The following is a 6,024-nucleotide window of genomic DNA, read 5'->3' on the forward strand; positions in this document are numbered from 1 at the left end:
TCCCTTCCCTTCCCTTCCCTTCCCTTCCCTTCCCTTCCCTTCCCTTTTTTGCCAGAAAATTTTCACATTAATATTTATTTCTGTCTGCAGAATTATAAGAGAGATAAGTGAGATTTTCTCTGTGCTGGCAGAGCAAAGGAGGAGTGTGGACCTGTGCTTACATAACGAACCCCCATGTGGCAGGAAGGGGTCCTGTGGCCCACAGCTGCCTGATGATGTGCAAAAAGCAAATTGCTGTCATTGCAGATGTGCTGAGAATGACTTCTGGAAGCTGCTATCTAAAATCTGGTAAGTAAAATGTCATAAGGATTTCTCATAACGATATCTAATAGTTTTCTATCACAAAAGGCATTTTGGCCAAAACAATCCCCAAGCCTATTCTGGACCTTGCTGGACAGGAATTTTGTGGTTGCCTAGGAACTGCTGATCACAGCCTGATTGCATCCAATAGGGGCTGAAAAGGGCAGCTTCATCTGTGTTTCCATCCCTGTCACAGCCATACAGTCCTATGGCAGCTTTCAAAAGGCCAAAGGAATGCTGGGGTGGCTGCACTTGGAAGTGGATGGGAGATAAGGGCAGAAAAAGGGCGTGCATGTAGGGGATTTTGAGGAGAGTTCATCATGGATGATGGACAAGCCCTTGGAATTCATCGTGAGGAAGTCTTTGCCTCCCAGTCTTAGGAGCCTAGCCAGTGTAGGTATAAATGATATGAGAAAAGCAGTAGTTTGCAAAAGGAGCTTGATACCAAATGATGCGTATCAGGAATTATGAAGTTCATAAGTCATGAGGACAATTTTTATAAGAGTGTGGAAACTGTGGTTGTCAAGAGGAAGCACAAAAAAGATCTTTAAATATCTTTGAACAGAAGGAAAAAAATGGTTCCAGCTGGTGGGTTTGTCAGTGCGTGGAGTGGTTCAATCCATGCAATCATCTTCGGTCAGTGTTTCTTTGTGGCATTTGGAAAGACAGAATGATGTGCTTTGTGTCTCTAATGGGCAGTGCAATCTTTCCCAACCCGTCTTTAATCAGTGGAGTAGTAAATTATGTCTGTGTTGTCAGGGGGTACACTTAGAAATCAGTGTCTATGTAACGCGTGCTGGAGAGTCTCAGAAGAGCTGGTGCAGAAGGCTGAGGTCTGCAGATGTTCATTTTTAATCAGCACCAGAAAAGCTGGGAAAAGGCTAGTTTGTATTTTAAAAAGGCTGTTATTATATCTGGGATAAATGCAAGCTAGTAATTGTGAACAAAATGATGTAACAGGTGAAAGAGAATTCAATTGATGAGGAATTCAGCGCTAGGGATGAAACAAATGGGTTTATGAAACATAGGTCTTTAGAAGCTTGAATTCATCAGCTTAGTCATGGTTATTAGGCAGGTCGAGGACAACCTGTGTTTTGCAAAGTGTTCCACACTGTTTCACAAGGCAGCAGGGGGCATTGCCCCTGCTGGTGGGAGCTCTGCTGGGGCTGGCTGTGGTTGCATCATCCTTTCTAGGTACAGAGCAAGGTAAGGTCTTTCGCTGGGCTGTCATAAAATTGAGCTTTGTTGTTTGTTTGTTTGTTTGCCCCAGAGTGTTGCTGTAAGAATTATAGATGAGGGTGGGAGCCAACTGCAAGGAACATTTTGAAAAGGAAAATTAAAAAATAAACGATTCCAAAAAGGGTGGCGTAGTCTATTTATGTGGCTGGGTTCCATCCAAGAAGGCATTTGGATAAGTCCTCAGCACAGCTGACTCAACCCAGCCACCAAAACATGGACAGCACAGGATCTGTGCCCATCTGTGCAGAGCAGCATTGCTGAGTGCCTTCCAAAGCCGAGAGGCAGCGCCTTCACCTTTCTGCCTTCCCAAGGATGCTGAGGGCCTCAGGGGGCTGGTTGGAGCCATTCATGCCTTTCCAGTTCTGCCTTCTCCAAGGGCTGGTCCCAGCCGTGGGCTGTAGGATGAGGGAGTGATGCTGCCAGTGCCTCACTTTTCCCTCCTCCATCACCTTGGCTGGGAGCAAGAGCTCAGGAGGAATCCATGAAGCCTGAGGAGCAATGCAAGTTCACCCTGTAACAAGACTCAACCTATCAATTTCTCTTGTGTTTCTTCTCGGTTTCTAACAGTGACTTGAAAGGATTCAGTGCTGCTGTCAAAGATGTGTCAGGAGCACGGCAGAGCCTCTCAGAGTTGCTAGGTGACTGCTGCCCTCAGGGCACAAATCCCAATCCCGCCTGCTCCTGGGATGAGTAATACATCTCATTGGCATCCGTTGGACAAAAGTGCTGCTGCCTGGGGCTTGCAGCTTGAGTCAGTGCTGGTTGAGCAGCAGATTCCAGGGGTGATCCTTACACTTCAGAGGTGCTCAGCCCCAGAGCAAATCTCTGCCACGTGGATGGGGTTGGAGCAACCTGGTCACCTGGCCTTGTGCTGAAGGGATGCTCTTGTCACATGAGCAGGATGACTGCAAGAAGCTGTGCTCGTTGGCCAGCACTCTTCATTTGGCAATCAAAGACCTCGCCTGGATTTTTTTCAGATCATCCCTTAGAGGGCAGAGGAACATTCCACATCCTGATGATGGAAATAGGAAAAACAAGATGTGGGGAGCCTGACCCATTCCAGGTGGAGTCAGGACTTGATGCAGGCACTGATCCCTTTGGGTCTCATGACATTTCTGTGGGCTTCCAAGGTTTTTAGTTCATTTCTCAAGTTAAATATAGTTATGGTATAACTTTTTGAAAGTTTTTTTGTTGGTCTGCCTTCTGGTGTCAGGTTAAATGCTTCCTTCGGGTTAAATGCTGTTTTGGCTGTGTCGCAGTGAAGGATTGAATGGATGCACAAGTTTTTTAAGGTCACTTCTCCCCACATGAAAAACAGGAGGTATTTTAGTCCATGGTAGCCAGTGATCTTAATGCCTGAGTGCTCTCTGTTAAGAACATATTACAAAGAAATGGGAAACTTATTTCAGTGACATTCTCTGGCCAAGCAGAAGAAATGATAAACCGCAGTGTTTTCAAGCTGTTCACCTTTGTTTGAAGGGTGAAGTGGTGCTTGAAGCCACAGCAGCGGGATGCAGCCCCCAGCACTTGTTGCAGTGTGACAGTGTCCAGAAGGCCACTCACAGGCTGCCCGTGGAAAATGCTGCACGAACACAAGCTGAAGAGCAGGACATGCCTGAGGGAGTGCCATTAAAGCAGAAGGACTGAGGCAGTGTGAGGAATCAATGGCAAAATAGGACCTGTTAATTTCAGCAGAGGCATTGGGCTTATTCCCTGCAGCTACAGCAGAGCATGATCTCTAGAGGACCCTGCCAACCCCTACAGTTTTATGACATCCATTTGGGTTCAGGATGCTTTCATGGAAAACATGCATCTTGAACGTATGAAGAGGAGAAGCAAAGGTTTCCCCACTGGGGCTTTGGTGTTGGCAAAAGCTGGAAGCACAGTGTGGAGCAGATCATGGGTAGCAAAGTGAGGCTGTGCTGTAGCAGGGCATGGGTGGGGAGACTTCAGGAAGCCCTGGGTGAGCTGCTGCTTTGATCTGCACAGAGGGCAGAGACTCACACAGCTAACGAGCTCCAGGGCAGCTCATCTGCCTTAGATTGCAGGCTTTTCTCCAAGCAGGGATGGTAAATTGCAAGCAAAAAGAATTTCTGTCAAGGATCTAATGATGCTTGAAGTTCCTGTAACCTTTCAGATAAACAGGGTGGAACAGCACAGTGAATTTTGTAAGGAATCTCTAAAAATGTGCAGTGAACATAATGGAGCAAAATTGATCTGTTGTTTTTCTCCCTTAGGAAACAAATATTGCATGAGGAGGAAAAGAGAATACAGTCCAGAAAACACAGCTGTACTCTCAGAATGCATTGGTCATAGGGACAGCAGCTGTCCCCAGGCATAATATTTTTCATTAAAAAGATAAGTAAGATTAGGAGTTTCTCCAGGGCTGTTAAAATATACTGTCAGAGAATTATAGAATTGTTAAGGTTGGAAGAGACCACAAAGATCCTCTAGTCCAACCACCAACCCACCACCATGTCCACTACATGGCTGAGGGTGAAGCACAGGTCTTTGTGGTGGAGGCTCAGCAGTGGCGAAGGGGATTGCTGAGGATGAAGAAGATCCTTGTGTCATTTTGGGGTGGGATATCTTCCAAAAGAGTGGTGATGCAGTGGCAAAGCTGCCCGGGGGGGGCGGTGGGGTCACCATCCCTGGAGGTGTTCTGCAACATGGAGATGTGGCACTGGGGGATGTGGGCAGTGGGCACAGTGGGGTGGGCTGGGGGTTGGACTTGGGGATCTGAGAGGATCCAACTGTTGGGGATCCAACTATACTGACTGCATGATTCTATGATTCTATAACAGACCTCTGGCAGACCCACACGGAGGGAGCAGCCTTCTGTACAAAGCAGAGGATGGGCTGCAAACAAGCTGAGAACACGTGGATGAGTGCAGGATAACATGGAGAAGGAGCTGGCAGGCACTGCTGTGTGTGCTTATCGCAGAGCTAGCAGGGCTCATTTTGATAGCAGCACGTGGCTACTGCCAGCTCCTGCAGCTGCCATAGGTGGTTTCAGCACTCCCAAATCTGCTGCTGGCTGTGTGGGGACATGGATGTGCTATGGCTGCCTCATCCCCCAGGGCTCTCCTCCAGTCTCAGAGAGCTCTGTGTGCCCATTCCAGCTCTGCTCCTCTCCTTAGGTTTGGCTGCATCTCATCGTTAACAAGCAAATAGCCCAACAGCCCCCCAGCCAACTAGGAAATGATTTCTCAGCGCTCTCCTTGAGGATGGAAGCTGCATCTGGTATTTCTTAGAATGAAAGCAAGTATTTTTCTTCTTTCTTTCTTCCTTCCTTTTTCCTAGAACTTAATTTTTGATTAAGCCCTCTGCTTGCCAGAGGTGACATTTTCTGCAGCTGAGACAGCCAACAGCACCAAAGGACGCTACAGAGGACTTCAGGTGTTTCTGTTCCACATTTATTCTGTTAGCTTTCCATCAAGGTCACTGTGCCTCTTACCCGGGGTTTTGGCTTTTATTACTTGGAGCTTGGAGAGTTAGTGGCATCACATCTTTCTAGGAAAAATGGTGTGTAAATTCAACTGGAACTATGAAAATGTTTGGCTGGAATTCATCAAGGATTGACCTGGAGATGAAAAGGGGGTGTGAAAATTCTCATTGAGTTTGTGAACTTTCTTTGTTCTCTTTGGATTCTCGTGGTTTATGTGTTTTTGTAGAAATAGGTGCATTTCAACTGAGCTAAAATCTCAGGAGATGGAAAACGGACTCAAATCTATACTGAATGTATTCATCAAGCAAAACCATTAAGCCCAGTACATTTCAACACTGGAACTAAAGGCATCCTAACAGATTTTACTGTTATTTTATGTGGAATGCACTTGGGTACAGTGATGGACTTCCATAAAAGAGAATGTATGGGATTTGGGCAGGCAAAGCCATGGGGGGTGCGAGGAGAAAAACGTCCCTTGTGCAAATCCAGCACAAGTAGAGAAAAACTTGTGTAATCGTTGCATGCTTGTCCATGTGCACACTCTTTGCATGGTTGGACCAGTGCATTGCACCCCCATTTTCCAACTGATAAGCAATGGGGCAAATACAATGTACAGCAGTTGGGGTATTGAGGGGCTGTTTTCTGGTGCCCGTTTCCAGGCTCTCTTGAACATTTGGTCTTATTTTTGGATGGTCCGATATGGAGGCAGGAGTTGGACTTGTTGAGCCTTATGGATCCGTTCCAACACGTGGGGTATTCTGTGACTCTGTAATGTGGATCTCGGTCCTGGTAGTGGATAGGACATGACTGAAGGTCCCTTGACATACCAAAGATTACTTTTTTCCCCTTCTGCTGCTGAAGTTTGGCAGTACTTGCAAGTGTCACCGCCTGTCAGATAGTGCTTTTGCATTTCCCATCCCCTGGAGTGGAGGCTGCCTATCAAGTGCCTCTTCCCCACAATTTAATGTTTCTGGTAAATGTACTGATTTGATTTTTTTGGTTTTGTCTGAGCGAAATAAGCACGTGTCACACGCCTG

At 46.6% G+C, this 6,024-nt stretch overlaps 1 long non-coding RNA gene across 1 annotated transcript in view; it reads left to right on the forward strand.

The window, feature by feature from the left end:
- The window catches only part of LOC122187342, a 25,058-nt gene extending 20,691 nt beyond the window's left edge, over window positions 1–4,367 (forward strand). Inside the window, exons 5-6 of the long non-coding RNA XR_006181282.1 lie at window positions 91–288; window positions 4,344–4,367. This is a non-coding gene — a long non-coding RNA (uncharacterized LOC122187342). The remainder of the gene's footprint in view (window positions 1–90; window positions 289–4,343) is intronic.
- The last annotated feature ends 1,657 nt before the right edge of the window (window positions 4,368–6,024 follow it).

Source organism: Lagopus leucura, unplaced genomic scaffold (assembly GCF_019238085.1).
Source record: "Lagopus leucura isolate 7727_CA_CO unplaced genomic scaffold, USGS_WTPT01 Super-Scaffold_100045, whole genome shotgun sequence".
Taxonomy (NCBI): domain Eukaryota; kingdom Metazoa; phylum Chordata; class Aves; order Galliformes; family Phasianidae; genus Lagopus; species Lagopus leucura.